Source organism: Dromiciops gliroides, chromosome 6 (assembly GCF_019393635.1).
Source record: "Dromiciops gliroides isolate mDroGli1 chromosome 6, mDroGli1.pri, whole genome shotgun sequence".
NCBI lineage: Eukaryota > Metazoa > Chordata > Mammalia > Microbiotheria > Microbiotheriidae > Dromiciops > Dromiciops gliroides.
In genome coordinates this window covers 62,702,150-62,717,107 of record NC_057866.1, presented here as the reverse complement: position 1 = coordinate 62,717,107, position 14,958 = coordinate 62,702,150, and positions in this window count along the sequence as shown.

The window sequence follows — 14,958 nt, the reverse complement described above, 5'->3', positions numbered from 1 at the left end:
ATTTGAATCTCATAATAATTTTGTGAGAAAGATAATTGGTTTTATGCCTTTTTTATGCACAAGGAAATTGGAACTGAGGGGTTAAGTGACTTTCCCAAAGTCTCAGAATTGGTAAAAAGTAAAGTTAAGCTGGAATTCAACTCCTGATTTTATAAAACAAATCATTTATTTTATGTTTAATTTGTGCAATAAAAAAGTATTTCTTTAGCATAGTAAAATTAAAAAAAAAGATGATTGGGAATGAAACGGCAAATCTATTATGTACAGCTTGCTATTTCTTTTCAAAAAGAATACTGTATACAGTAAAAGAAAAATTGTTTTAAGAACAATTTTGACTATTCTAAATACCCAAATTAACTGCAAAGAGTCTATGAAGGAAGATGGTATCTTCATCCAGAGGGGGAAAAATCCTGAAAAATAGGAGACCTGTAATTATTACTTGGGCATATATTCCACTATATAATAATTTATCAATTAATAATAAATTTATTTAATTAAATTTAATTAATTTATCATCTAAAAGGCAACCCCTATGCTGGATAATACGACAAGTACAAAAGTGAGAAAGGCCTTGCCTTGTATACCTTGCATTCTACTAGGACTGTGGTAGAAATTCAGTACAGATTTGTTTGTTCATCACTAAGACATAAGATACTCATAGTCATTACTCTTTTTGTGACTGAGGACACCAATTATCATTTCATGGGGATTGTGGGTAAAAAAGTTCCCCCTAATAATAGTACTATTCAGTACAAGATATTCTCTTAAGTATACTCCAGCAGTTTTACTGTGATGCCTTGTCATGGAGTATATGTGATCATAAATAGTATAGAGTCAGAAGAGAAAGGGGACCAGGACAAGAAAGGGCCCTAGGATGCATTTAAATGTAGGGTATAAAGCATATATAATGGCACCACTGACACTATTATCTATTGCTTTCCTTTGCATCCTCATTCCCTGAGTCAATTTTAGCAGGTCTTCCATGCAAAGATGGAAATGTTTTGAGTACAGGTAATGGATAGGTTGTATATCTGTCCTTGAGCTCCAGCCTAGTTAGTTTAGAAAGGCTCATCATCAGAAGCTTGGTAAACTGATGATGTTTTTGTTTGTTTTAGTCCTAAAAAGTCATCAATATAATTGCTTAGTAATGTATGTATTATAAACTGTATTGGTGAAGAGAGAACCCTCACTAATGAAATCAAAGGATCCTTGAAGTAAGAAGTAATCTGAAATGTACAGTTACCAGTTTCAGTCTTCACGTCATTAGACTAAACAAATTACATTCAGACACTGAGTGTAGGTGCTGGGGAAAAACAAAAACAAAAAACAAAAAACAAAAACAAAACAAACATAAAACAATGAAGACAAAGTCACCAATCACAACATTTTATGAGATTCAAAAAAGCCACTTCCAGCTAGAGGAATCTGGAAAGGCTTCATGTAGGCATTGATTGCAGAACTAGGAATTGAAGGGAAAAAAAATTAAATAAGTGGAGCAGAAAATTTGGCATGTGCAAAGACACAAAACTATGAGGCTTAAGAAAAGATAAAAGGAAGTCATGGATTATCATGTTTGGCTAGAATTTGAAATTGATGGATTAGTGTTGGATGTAGTCCAGAAAGTTGATTATGAAATTAAAATCATAGTTTCCAGGATGAGAGAAGAACAGAGAATTGGATTGACTGTTCAGATTTCTTTGAATTTTATATTGGTTGAAAACATTTTGATAATCAGAAGAAGCCGGAAGTCCTGAGGATATATTTTTATAATTGCAGTTTGTCAATTTGAAATACGCTAGTTTGCTAGAACTGGACATCTGCTTTAAGGAATTAGTGCTGAAAGGCAATTCCCCCCACTTAAAAAAATGACTCCTAAGTGTCAAATGTTCCTTAAGATAGCACCCATCATATTGATTAGTATTATTTTATTTTGAGAGTAATTTCAAACTCGTTTTAAAAACTATATTGGTATTTGATTTGTAAAATAGTATTTGTTACAGATAATCAGATGATGTCTTTGGAATTTTTTTTGCATTTTTAATGTGTACTTGTTAATCTATTTCAAAAGGTATTGCACTAATTATAACAGTATGCTGCTTCATGTTCAGCATCTGAATTGCTCATTTTCAAGTTTTTTCCCCCTTCAAATTGTAATCTGTTAATTACTTGTTTAATGGAGTGTGTAATTACCTACTTTAAGTTAGGAAACTCCATTTCAAAAAGAGAAACCCATTTGAGAAATGAAAGAATGTAAATGCATTCCTTCTAGATACAGTATATAACTCTTTACTTCCCATAGTCATTCCAACTGAGAGAATGAAGTTGAAAATGTGTCTATTTTCTCCATTGTCTACATTATATAAAACTTAGGTGAGATTTATGAACTAGAGGGGAAGTTAAGCATGCTGTCTACATAAGACTTAGCTTTTATTGTTGTCTTGAGCAATTTTAATGTCACCAATATAATTTCTTCAATTTTACTTCCAAAGTAGGAGGAAATCTTAATTTATATTGAATTGAACTTAATGGAAATTTTCCTTACTTTTCTTTATGACTTATAGCTGGTCACATTGAAACCAAGGAACAAAAAAACAGTAAGGTTGGAAGGGAGGTAGGCTAGGGGATGGAAAATACTTAGAAGAGGAGATGAGTTGGATAGAAAGCAAGTGGAATCATAATGTATAAAATGAGCTCCTTTCTGGGATAAATGAAGAGAGTAAGAGCCAGGTCATCTTTGCTATGGGAGGGACTTTATGTTTATCTTTTCCAGGAATCCCTAATCTATTTTTCTCTTTTTTATTGTTTTTTTCCTCCATATTTTTTCTGGGGCAATGAGGATTCAGTGACCTGTCCAGTACCACACAGCTAGTAAATGTGTCAAGTGTCTGAGGCTTGATTTGAACTAAGGTCCTCTTAAATCCAGGGCCAGTGCTAGCTGCCCTCTAAGCTATTTGCAAGAAATGAAACTGATCATCTTTTTCTCTCCTAGATATTTTTTTGTAATGGAAGGGGAAAATAAAAGTTGAAATTGGGAATGCAAAAGTCCTGATGATAATTAAGTGAGCATAGAGAAAGTGGGAGGGAGGCATCCTGCTAGTGCTAATTGTTTTCTTTCCAGCCACACCTGCCTTCTGAGAATCCAGACAGTCAGAAGAGAACATTGATGTCATGGTGGCAGTTATCCAGGAAGCTTATTGACCAAGGAAAACTGAGTGATTTAAGTCAATCTATTGGGTAATGTTAACCTACTGAATTGGCACTGAAAGGACATTCTTCCTTGTTTCTAACAAGAATTGTTCACACTGAAAACAGTATATATTGCCTCCTATCTGAATGATGTGAGAGCTAATTGTCTGACTTAAAATTATGATAAAAACTTCTGGTGCTCTATTTGTAGCCAATACTTAATTATATAAGAAAAGAACATAGAAAAGTTTAATTGTGACTGCACTCTACAAACAGGTCACATTATCAATTTATCTGCATCCTGATGTTCATAAATGGAATTTGTATAAATAAAACCTTTAAAAATTAATCAGTAATAGAAAGCCACAAATATCACAAGACAAAGCTAATTATTAATTTTAATTATTTATCATGTCGTAGCTCCTGCTTTGCATGCTTAGTCTTAGTTGTTTATTCACCCTAGATATTGTATAATTGAGAATTTCAATAGCCTTTCATACAGTATTTTGATGTCTGTCAGATTACAAAATATACATGAATACAGTATTAATCAAATCAATTTTTCAACCAGATACTTGGCTTAATGTGATTCACTTCCTGGTTCTATTTACATCCCTACTTGATATGTCCTTCCACACAACACGTTGATTTCTTCTCAATTTCCTTTTTACATTTTAAGCAATTAAGTTACATTCTTCCTAAGCTTGACTGTCATGTTTTGCATCAGTAAATGCTATTCTGGAAAAAAAATAAATATGAGCATGAAAGAGAACTATTTGTGGAGATTGTGTTGTTTTAATGATTACAATGGGATTCATGATTATATTTCACAAGTGGTGGTTTTCAATCCTACTACAGTCACAGAGTTAAGTGATTTGATGCATTTGTTTTGGCTCATGGTGAACCTCAGAATCAAAACATTATTTCATACAGTTGTATGTGAATAAGCTATATTGAACAGAAGAAACTTTCTTATATACAGCATAGATATAAGCACCCACCAAAGTAATAAGTTATGGTTTAGGTTTTTAAGGGAATTCAATGGTTTACAAAGCATATATTGTATTCTATATCACCCAGTGTAAAGTATTTAATCTTTGAAAGGAATCTTGCTGAGTCTCATCACAAGACTGGCTATACAATTTCTGCCACATTGTTGATAGAAGCACATGCCAGGTTGATGCAACTGTGTCATTAAAATCATTAGAGTACCTGATTTGGCCATTTCAGCTATAGTTTGACTTAGATCAGATTACATAATAAGGAAATATTTCAGTTCCAGCGAGAAAACGATTCAACCAGAAATCAATTGTCCAGTGCTCAGCTATTTGTATTGTTGGGAAACAACCAACATAGTGTGAGGATGAGTTTATATAGCAATGAAGAATATCTTTTCTGAATTAAAAGACAAATCAAAAGGCAATCAAAACTGAATTTATCTGAATCAAAAGACAGACCATGTACTAGATTGTCATCGTAATTATTGAGATTGTTAGGGTACATTGATGCATTTAACCATCTATTAATTTATGGAGTATTTGACATCTATATTGATCAAGAGAGACTTTGATGAAATCATAGATCATTAATCTATTGAAGAATTGAAAATAAGATAAGAAATATTATTAAATTTAATGCCACAAATCAGAATTCATTTAATGAAAATAACTGTGACCATGGTCAAATCTGTTCAACTTAACCCTTAAGGCCTTTCTGTGTGCAGCACATTCTGTGTAGACTTCTTTGCTAGATAAGGGGCGAAATAAAATGGCTAAATAAAAATGGTCCTGACACACATGGAGATTATAGACTAGGGGAGAATGATTTTGAATAATAGGATTAGCCTAGATAAATTTAGAGAAGCGATTTGTTGACTAGAAGGTGGTAAAGTTTTTGGTCATATGTTATATGTTCAAGAGCTTCAGTCTATATTCTCCTGTGTTCAAACTAGAATAGTTTTTTTTTTTTTGGTTGACTTTGTCATAGGTAAAAATTAGAAAGAGGACATAAAGAAGTGTTATTCTCCAAATTTCTAGCTTATCATTTAGACAAGGTTAGGTTACTATAGCTGATTCGGCTTCTTGATACAATTAGCATTTCTACATTTCTGCATATAGATATGTGAATTATAGAAATTAAAACAGTAATTTATATACACACAAGGAAATTCACACATTTATATATCATTGCTGAATATTCTGAGGTTAGGGGTATAAATGAAACCCAAAGATTTCTGTAGGGGACCATGAAAATAAAGTATCATACAATATTTTTAGGACATATTGAAGCTAAAAAAAGTGATAAAATGTCATATGTCAGGAATGTTTATTGTTAGTGGTGTGGGAATGATGATGTTAATAATTTAGCTGATGAAATCCTCAGCAACTCAAAATGAAATTTAAACATTAAATAAATTTAATGAGTAGGATTTATGTTACGCTTATTCAAGATAGTGGTATGTTAAATCCTTGGAAAAATAATTACTGGAAAATTAAGAGATCTAGTAAAGACTATGATTAGAAGACTCTAATGTGATTAAACCACAAAATACCGAAACACCTGTGCATCATACCTAGACAATTTTTATCATTGTGGAAATACTAGGTTTTACAATGGAGAAGAATACTGGACCTGAAGTTGGAAAAATGCAAGCTGAAATCTTCCCTCAGACATCTGTTAGAAATATCATCCTGAGCAAGGCACTTAATCTCTGTTTGCCTCATTTAACCTCTGTTCATAGTTTCCTCAACTGTAAAATGGGGATAATAAAAGTGCTTACATCCCAGGCTGGTTGTGAGGATCAAATAATATAATAATTTAAAAATGTTGGGCACAATGCCTGGCACATAGTAAACATTATATAAATGTTAGCTATCATTATAAAATTCAAAAGTATGCATGGAAAAGTTTCAATATTGATGTATAAGATGTTTTAGAATGAAAAATGAAGCCTTTTGTTGTATTTGAGACTCATTAAGACTCACTCATTGCAGGCTGTCTCTGCATAGCCTATCCTAAGACATCAGAGATGGGAAACTGAGTAGAAGTCAACCAAGTTAAATCAAGTGTGATAGTTAAGCACCTTCTACTTGACAGACACTATACTGAGTACTGGGATTACAGATACAAGCAAAAAGACAGTCCTTTATTTCAAGGAGCTTATATTATTAAAAGGGAAAATATCACAAAAAAGGATGCTTAAATCTAGGATTACTTATGCAGGAGCAAAGTCAAAATAGGAATGAAGGAGGGAGCTTGACTGTCTATGAATTTCTTCAAAATGGAGGCTCTGGGAAGATTTCACCAATTATAAGAGGGGACTCTAAGGGCTTGCGATTTTCCAGAGTAAGAAGGCTGCTAGTGAATGGAGGAGGATTCTAGAAGAGTTTGGATTAGAGCTGAGAGAAGAGTGAAGGAAAAGCACCTAATGAAGAACCTAACCCAACTTTTTACAAAAATAGAGTTCTATTGTTGGACTCAGTTACCATAAGATCAAAGTGATTTTAACTGAGTCATACCATTCTTATTAGATGTCACTGAGAACTAGACAAAACTACAAGCATGTTGTCTTTCTGATTTCATTCTCAGATATCTCTCCCAACTATTTTTTTTTTTGGTGAGGCAATTGGGGTTAAGTGACTTGCCCAGGGTCACACAGCTAGGAAGTGTCAAGGGTCTGAGCCCGGATTTGAACTCAGGTACTCCTGAATCCAGGGCCAGTGTTCTATCCATTGTGCCACCTACCTGCCCCTCTCCCAACTATTTTATGTAGACTCTCCCCAGTCCCTCTACTACTGCTTACTTTGTGAAGTCATGCTTTTCATAGTCCTACATCATTTTCCTTCACAGGAATTCATAAATAGGTTTATATTACCAACGGGTATTGAACTTCTTTCCTGAGGGTTTTTTAACCTTTTTTTTTTAAAATTCTGATATTGGTCTCCTTCCTGTGGTGATCAATTGCTATCAACTAAACTTCATTAGAAAACAGTTACAATTTATCAATATATGTTCATTTATCCCTATCCCATTCTTTTCTGCAGTAAAGGTTTTTTTTTAATCAGAGATCCTAGAGTTTATCATATGAAATATCTTCTCATATTTATTCCAACTCTATTTTAGTATCGTTTGTGATATAGGTTCAAAAACGGTGGCAGTCTGAATGCTATAGTTGAAATTAATATAGAAATGACTCAGAATGATGACTGGATATTTTCTGTCCATTAAAATATAAGAAATTTGACATCTTGTTATAATGGTGATAAGAAAAATTCCAGAAGCCTAGATTTCACACAAATGCCTGAGAAAATATATAGAAAGAATATTGATGTTTACTGTTATAGATGGTCTTTCCTATGATCATTTCTGCTGATTTATTTTAATGGGATCAAGATCAAAGATTTTATCAGTGTGTTTATACTTAAGATTCCATATTCCAGGATATTATTAAGGAGAACTGACCTGATATCATAAAAACAGAGGATAAAATTGTCATCGAAAGAAAACACCAATCAATTCCTGAAAGTAACCCCAAAAGGAAAACTCCAAGGAATATTGTAGCCAAATTCCAGAATTATGAGGTGAAGAAGAAAATACTCCAAGCAGCCAGAAAGAAGAAATTTAAATATCATGGAGCCACAGGCAGGATTGCTCAGGACATAGCAGCTTCAACATAAAAGGATCACAATGCTTGGAATATGATATTCTGGAAGGCAAAGGAGCTTGGATTGCAGCCAAGAATCTATTACACCACAAAATTGAGTATTCTCTTTCAGGAGAAAATATGGACATTCAATGATACTGGGGACTTTCAAGGTTTCCTGAGGAAAAGACCAGAACTGAATAGAAAATTCGATCTTAACATACAAGACTCAAGAGAATTTTAAAAGGTAAACAGGGAAAAAAGTTATTCTATTAGGTTAAGCTGTTTACATCCCTACACAGGAAGGTAATACTTAAAACTCTTGAGAACTGTAAATGTATTTGGGCAGACAGAGGGATTATATACAGAGGGTATAAATATAAATTGTCTTTGACGTGATGACATGGGAAATTAAGGGGTTAAAAAGTGAGGTTATAGGGAGAAGAGGAAAGGGGAGGTGGAATGGGGTGAATTACATCATACGCGGAAGTGAAAAAAAAAAACCTATTACAATAGAGGGAAAGAAGGGAGGGGTGAACATTGTTTCAACCCTACTCTCATTAGATTTGATTCAAAGAGGGAATAACATATATGTTCATTGGAATAAAGAAACTTAGCCTATTCTTTAGGGAAATAAAAGCGGAAGGGGAAGGGGGTCACTGATTGAAGGGAGGGCAAAAGCAAGGGAGAAAAGGATAAAGAAAAGAGAGGGGAGAGATAAAAAGGGTGGGCAGATTGGGGGAGGCAGGGGTAAGAAGCAAAACATTGGTGAGGAGGAATAGGGTCAAAGAAGGGGGGGAAGTACAATGGGGGGTAAAACAAATGGAGGGAAATGGACAGTAATAATAACTGTGAATGTGAATGGGATGAACTCTGCTATAAAATGGAAACAAATTTCAGAGTGGATTAAAAACCAGGATCCTACAATATGCTGATTACAAAAAACACATTTGAAGCAGAGAGATACACACAGAGTAAAGGTAAAAGGCTGGAGCAGAATATACTATGCTTCAGCTAAAGTAAAAAAAAAGCAGGGGTAGCAATCCTTATCTCAGACAAAGCACAGACAAAAATAGACCTCATTAAAAGAGATAAGGAAGGAAACTACATCTTGCTAAAAGGCAATATAAATAATGAAGCAATATCAATATTGAATATGTATGAGCCAAGTGGTATAGCATCCAAATTCTTAGAGGAGAAGTTAAATGAATTACAAGAGGAATTAGACAGTAATACTATACTAGTGGGTGATCTGAATCTTTGCTTCTCAGAATAAGATAAATCTACCACAAAATAAATAAGAAAGAAGTGAAAGAGATGAATAGAATACTAGAAAAGTTAGACATGATAGATATCTGGATAAAATTGAATGGGGATAGAAAGGAATATAACTTTTTCTCAGCAGTACATGGCACATTTTCAAAAATTGGTCATGTATTAGGGCACAAAAACCTCATAGTCAAATGTAAAAAGGCAGAAATAGTAAATGCATCCTTCTCAGATCATGATGCAACAAAAATTACATGTAAGAAAGAGCCATGGAAAAGTAAATTGAAAATCAATTGGAAACTAAATAATTTCATGCTAAAGAATGAATGGGTCAAACAACAAATCATAGGAAACAATCAATAACTTTATCCAAGACAATGACAATAAAGAGACAACATACCAAAATCTATGGGATGCAGCCAAAGCAGTGCTTAGGGGAAAATTTATAGCTCTAAATGCTTACATGGATAAAAAAGAGAAAGAGGAGATCATTGAATTGGGAATGAAAATTGAAAAGCTCGAAAAAGAAGAAATTAGAAATCCCCAATTAAATACTAAATTAGAAATCCTGAAAAATAAAAGGAGAAATTAATAAAATTGAAAGCAAGAAAACTATATAATTAATCAAGAAAACTAAGAGCTGGTTTTATGAAAAAAACAATAAAATAGATAAACCACTGCTTAATTTGATTAGAAAAAAGAAAGAAGAAAACCAAATTATCAGTATAAAAAATAAAAGGGGTGCTGTTACTACCAGTGAAGTGATCATTAAATCAATAATTAGGATCTGCCCAACGGTATGCCAATGAATTTGACAATTTAATGAAATGGATAAATATTTACAAAAATACAAACTGCCCAGGTTAACTGAAGAAGAAATAAAATCCTTAAATAAGACCATATTAGAAAAAAAAATTGAACAAGCCATTAATGAATTCCCTGAGAAAAAATCCCCAGGGCCAAATGGATTTACAGATGAATTGTACCAAACATTTAAAGAACAATTAATTACAATATTATATAAATTATTTAAAAATTGGTGAAGAAGGAGTTCTACCAAATTTGTTTTATGACACAAATATGGTGGTTATACCAAAATCAGGCAGAGCAAAAACAGAGAAAGAAAACAATAGACTAATTTCCCTATTGAATATTGATGCAAAAATCTTAAATAAGATATTAGCAGGGAGATTACAGCCAGTGATCACCAGGATAATACACTATGACCAGGTGGGATTTATACCAGGAATGCAGGGCTGGTTCAACATTAGGAAAACTATCAACATAATCAACCACATCAATAAGAAATCTAACCAAAATCATATGATTATCTCAGTAGATGCAGAGAAAGCTTTTGACAAAATACAGCACCTATTCATCATAAAAACACTAGAGAGCTTATCAATAGGTAGAGCTTTCCTTAAAATAGTAAGCAGTATCTACCTAAAACCATCAGCAAGTATTATATGTAATGGAGATAAGTTAGAGGCCTTCCCAGTAAGATCAGGGGTGAAACAGGGATGTCCATTGTCACCTCTATTATTCAATATTGTACTAGAAATGTTAGTTTTAGCTATCAGAGAAGAAAAAGGAATTAAAGGAATTAGAATAGGCAAGGAGGAAACAAAACTTTAACTTTGCAGATGATATGATGGTATACTTAGAGAATCCTAGAGAATTAACTCAAAAATTACTTGAAACAATTAACAACTTTAGCAAAGTAGCAGGGTATAAAATAAATCCACATAAATCATCAGCATTTCTATACATGACCAACAAAGTCTAGCAGCAAGAGATAGAAAGAGAAATTCCATTTAAAGTAATGGTAGATAATATAAAATACTTGGGAGTCTACTTGCCAAGATAAACTCAGGAACTCTATGAACACAATTACCAAACACTATTCACACAAATCAAATCAGATCTAAATACCTGGAGAGGATATCAATTGCTCATGGATAGGCAGAGCTAATATAGTAAAAATTACAATTCTACCTAAATTAATTTACCTATTCAGTGCCATACCAATCAGACTACCTAAAAATTATTTTTTAGAGCTAGAAAAAATAATAAAAAATCATCTAGAAAAACAAAAAGTCAAAAATACCAAGGAAAACAATGAAAAAAATGCACAGGAAGGTGGGTTAGCTGTACCAAATCTGGAGCTCTACTATAAAGCAGCAGTCATCAATGCTATCTGGTATGGCTAAGAATAGAGTGGAGGATCAATGGAATAGGCAAGGCACAGGAGACACATTAGTAAATGACATTAGTAATGCAGTGTCTGATAAACTCAAAGACGCCAGCTTCTGGGATAGGAATTCTGTATTTGACAAAAACTGCTGGGCAAACTGGAAGATAGTATGGCAGAAATTAGGCATAGACCAACATCTGACACCTTATACTAAAATAAGATCAAAATGGATACATGATTTAGACATAAGAGATGATACCATAGGTAAATTAGGAGAGGAAGGAATAGTCTACCTTTGAGATTCTTTGGAAAGGAGAACAGTTTATGACCAAACAAGAGATAGAGAATATTATGAAATGCAAAATGGATGATTCTGATTACATTAAAGTAAAAGGTTTTTTTACGAACAGAAGCAATGCATCCAAAATTAGAAGGGGTGCAGAAAGCTGGGAAACAATTTTTATGTCTGGTACTTCTGATACAATTCTAAAATATATTGGGAACTAAATCAAATTTATAAGAATCCAAGTCATTCCCCAATTGAGAAATGGCCAAAGGATATGAACAGGCAGTTTTCTGATGAAGAAATTCAAGCTATCTCTTGCCATATGAAAAAAAATGCTCTAAATCACTATTGATTAGACAGATGCAAATTAAAACAACTCTGAAGTACCACCTGACATCTATCAGATTGGCTAATATTACAAAAAAGGAAAATAATGAATATTGAAGAAGCTGTGGGAAACAATAATACATTGTTGGTGGAGTTGGGAACTGATCCAACCATTCTAGAGAGCAATCTGGAATTATGCCCAAAGGGTTATAAAACTGTGCATACCCTTTGATCCAACAATACCATTTTGGGGTCTTTTTCCCAAAGAGATCATAAAAACGGGAAATGGACTCACATGTACAAAAATATTTATAGCTGCTCTTTTTTTTGTGGCAAGGAATTGGAAATTGAGGGGTTGCCCATCAATTTGGGAATAGCTGAACAAGTTGTGGTATATGAATGTAATGGAATTCTATTGTGCTGTAAGAAACAATGAGCAGGAGGAGTTCAGAGAAACCTGGAAGGACTTGCACAAACTTATGATGAGTGTGATGAGCAGAACCAGAAGGACATTGTACATAGTATCATCAACATTGTGTGTTGATCTACCGTGATGGACTAGATTCTTCTCACCAATGCAATGGTACAGAAGAGTTACAGGGTATACATGATGGAAGAGGATCTCCAAATCCAGAAAAAAAAAACTGTGGAGTATAGATGCTGATTGAACCATACTATTTCTTTTGTTTTTGGTGTTGTTGTTTTTCTATTTTCAGGTTTTCCCTCATTGCTGATTCTTCTCTTACAGCATGACTAATGCAGAAATAGGTTTAATGTTATATATATAAAACCTATATCAGATTACCTGCTGTGTAGGTGAGGAGGGAGGGAGGGGAGGGAAGGAGAAAAATCTGAAATTTGAAAGCTTGTATAAACAAATGTTGAGAACTATTTTTACATGTAACTGGAAAAAATACGTTTATCAGAAAAAAAATATTATAGATGTTGTACCTTCCATTTGTTAGATGACATATTTGTATTTATGACTAGAAAAAAATCATTACTGTCTGATCAACTCTCTGTTGATAAACTTTTCAATCCTTAGCAAATATGCTAATTAGTTCATTGTTGCACCCCTATTCAAAACATGTTTAGCTTGTTAATACTTGTATTAAGTAACATAAGTCAAAGTATTCTTGGAATTTACTGGTACAATCTCTACAAATCTAGGGTGAATGCCATCCTCTTTTGGGCTGGACCTGTTTCAGGCCAGCTTTCTGGCAACAAGATTTCATATTGGAACAAAAGGAGACATTCATCAATCCTTCAACATTTAACAAAACAGACAATTACTTAGCCATAGCAAGAAAAAATATGTCTGAAAAGGATAGGCATTGAATTGATTCATTAGTGGATTTAGCTATTTTCACCAATTTTCCTCCAACTGAGTGATTCTTTACCTCCTCATGGCTGCTTTGAATCCAAATGATAATGAAGTAGCACCAAAAAGTTTAGACTTCATCTTTGAAAGTTTTGAAAAATGGTTCAAAGTCTTTTGTTTTTGTTTTGTTTTTTCTTTTTGGTTTTGCTCAGGGTCAGTGCCTGAGAAACTGATTTTTCTTTTTCTTTTTGTTTGTTTTTCCACTGGGCACTGAGGTTTAAGATACTTGCTCAGTTTCACACAGCCAATAAGTGTCAAGCATCTGAAGCCGGACCTGAACTCAGGTCCTCCTGAGTCCAGGGCCAGTTCTCTACCCACTTCACCACCTAGCTGACCCCCATGCTTCAACATATTTCATATTCATATTCCTTATTCAGCATATTCCATATTCACCATATTTCATGAAGAGAAATTGGAATAGCTTTGTCTAAGTACCGTTACTTCTAAAATACAATTTGCTAAATAAATGATAAAGCATTCTTTGAGTTGGTAAGAAAGAAGAGAGTAAATGGAAGTGGCATAGTTCAGAGAAAAAGATGCAGTTTTATTGAAAGATTCAGGTAAGTGATCTCTTAGATAAACTTCACAAAAATTTCACTGAAATTTATGGACTCACAAATGAAAATTGGAAATAATGAAGATAGATAAATGTAAGTAACAGAGAGTAGAATATTTTAAAAGAACAACGAGATTTTCAGTGGAATGAATGGAAGAAAATTGTATTTAACTAAATTCTCTCTTGCCTTTACTTAATTTAACATGTCATTTTTTATGAACTACCATTGTTTTTGAATCTCCATTTTGTGATTTTTAAACATTATGTTTGCATATTTTATGCAATTGGATGTATTCCCTTTTACAATGGATTTTTAAATTTAATTTCAGTCATACCACATTTTCTTTATTCTTTTTGATGCCATCATTGTGTAATTATTAATGCTTTAGTTCTTTAAATTGCTGGATTTTTCTTTTATGTAGTACAGGAAAAATAATGAAAATAAAAGGATTGAAGAAAGTAAAAGAAAAACTATTTGAATATCAAATCTACTGACAAAAACCCTTTAGTTAAGAAAAAGGGGATCTCAGGGATTCTTTGTGGTGGAAGAGTGAAGGTGAATATTTGGAATGTATAAATTGGAGAATCAAGAAATGATCTTATAATACTTTATGCATAGTCATATAATAATCATCATCTTCATCAAACTCATTAGCTTGGCATCCCTTGGTACTTTACCTTGCTAGTCTAATTTCAAACTACCTTCTTTTCTACCCAATCTATTCTACTCACAATTACATACAATCTGTACTTTCTTGTGTCTGTGCTTGATTATATCATTCTCTGTATATAGCCTTCAAACTCACTTGTTGAAATCTAATCTGTCCTTTAAAATCCATTTTAAATGTCACCTCTTCCTTGAAATCTCTATCTCCCTTCCAGGAGATGATAATCTTTCCCCTTTAAATGGAGGAAATAGCTGTGCTGTATTCCACTGTAAGACATGTGTGTGTATGTATGTATGTGTGTGTTCATGTGTGTATAAAAAGAGTTGGGGTAGGAAAAGAGTATGAAACATACACTCTTGCACATTCTGACCAATTTTTTGAATAATGTCAACTTGGTTTTCTGAAAAAAAAATTGGTCAGAATGTGCAAGAGTGTATGTTTCATACTCT